General features: G+C 33.9%; 1 long non-coding RNA gene across 1 annotated transcript; it reads left to right on the top strand.

The window, feature by feature from the left end:
* Positions 1-396: 396 nt before the first annotated feature.
* Positions 397-1,736, top strand: LOC129088627 (uncharacterized). Its single transcript, XR_008531037.1, has 3 exons — positions 397-504; positions 681-737; positions 1,176-1,736. It is a non-coding gene; the product is annotated as an uncharacterized LOC129088627 (long non-coding RNA).
* The last annotated feature ends 231 nt before the right edge of the window (positions 1,737-1,967 follow it).

Genomic DNA, 1,967 nt, shown 5'->3' on the forward strand with positions numbered 1-1,967 from the left:
CTAATAATGATAGTGATAGTAGTAGTGGGTGTCAGCAGGGCCTCAGTAGGTGGCACGATGACAGTCCAAATATAACCCCGATTCCTGGGAACCTGCGAGGCGAGAAAGCAGAAGAACTCCGGGGATGAAGCAAAATCAGTAATGTGCATAAATAGGAGATTAATACATAAAGATACACATACATATGAATTTATACATTCATATGTATGTGGTCATATATCTACGTGTGATGACACACATTCATGTTACGGCCGCATATTTACTGATATTCCTTTGAACATGTGGCCCATATTGTGTTATCTTGTCTTCTTTTTTGCTTTTACTAACTGTGACATGTCAGATTTGTTTAAGCACTTGGGTTTGATTTTTTTTTTTTTTTTTTTTTTACAGCTGTGTCCAGGGGTGAAAACCTTCCATTTCTTCTGCCATTGATCATCGGGTTGATTTGTGGAATTTTACTGATTACTCTCCTGCTGCTGTTGTGTTGGTACAGAAAGTCAATAGGTGTGACCTTTTCCCTCAGATATTTAATGGATATGCTCTGATGTGAAACCCAAATGAATCAGTTTCCAATACAACGCAATGTAAACAGATCAGAAATACAAGAATATAATGGTTTAACATGATTATTTATAACTGACAGTTCCTTAACTTAATTGAAATGTACATTTCAAATGCAGATGAATCCAGTGATGTCATATACTCTTCGATTCAGCTTAAAAACATTAGAAAGAAGGGTGAGTACTCAAGACACAAGCCATAAATGCTATAGTTAATATGTATTTTTCAGTCAGTAATGACTAAGTAAAAGAAAGCACTCGTTTTTCATCCATTATTTTGAGTTTAAAGTGAGAAATATGATTATAAATACCTTGTCACATCTCATCTTGTGGTAGCTACCACAACCCACCACCAGGAGTCAGGAGCTGTGAAATACCACACTGATGAAGGGGCTAATAAACTTTGTTTCATAGAGAGTATTTTATGTTCTGTAGTGTACCAGTTTAGAGATACAATGTTAAAGGAAATGTTTTGTATGGAGAAATTCGCACCACTAGATCTTTATACTTTAAAATACAATAAAACACAAACACATTTTCTGTGATATCATTTTCACTTAGTCACTCCCCTAAAACTGATAGTCATTGAACTAATCTTCTTGTCTATATTCACAGGAAACTCATCTCCTGCTGAAATGGAAGAAACTGTTTATTCTGAAGTCAAATTAGGAACAGCTCGTGGTAATAATGCTGCCATGTAGTGTGTATGTTGAGAATTATGTTTTTTTTAGCTACATTTTAAATATCCTTTTATCTCTGCTTTGTCTATTTTTTTTCTCCAGGTCCATGAAAAGACACGTATTACTTTTCATATATTATGAACTTCCCTTTGTCTTTGTTTGTCCTTTAAACATTCATTGATACTGTATGTTTTTTTTATTTTATTTGCAATTTGAAAATCTTCCTCTTTATTTCTTTTATATAATAAACTTTTTTTTTTGCAGCAAGGCTCGAGTCCTGTTTTTAATTGCTTTTATTTAAAGTTAATGTAATTACTCTACACAGATTTGTGCCTCAGAGTTACCAAACAGCTGAACGGCTGGGAAATCAAATGGACAGTGAACCTTACAATTAATTATTAAATCTTTGCAAGTGTTTGCTTTCCTCAGAGTCCAAATATAACATTGGCTGAAGGGTTGAATGCTGTACCCTAATTTCATAAACTTTATGCCATGTATTCTAACCTTCATAGAATACAGATTGTGCAGTTAGTATACAGGATACCAACCAGCCTCACTGATAAAAGGATATTAAGGAATCCTTATGCCGTCAGATGTTAATCAAACTTCCACTTCTCCTTCAAATAATGTTGTTATTGTTAAGTTTCTTCCCAAAAACTACATGACAATGTTATAATTTACCTCCAAATGATACTATATTTTACTGAATAGAGCTTGTAAATGCAGG

Source organism: Anoplopoma fimbria, unplaced genomic scaffold (genome assembly GCF_027596085.1).
Source record: "Anoplopoma fimbria isolate UVic2021 breed Golden Eagle Sablefish unplaced genomic scaffold, Afim_UVic_2022 Un_contig_13670_pilon_pilon, whole genome shotgun sequence".
NCBI classification, from domain to species: domain Eukaryota; kingdom Metazoa; phylum Chordata; class Actinopteri; order Perciformes; family Anoplopomatidae; genus Anoplopoma; species Anoplopoma fimbria.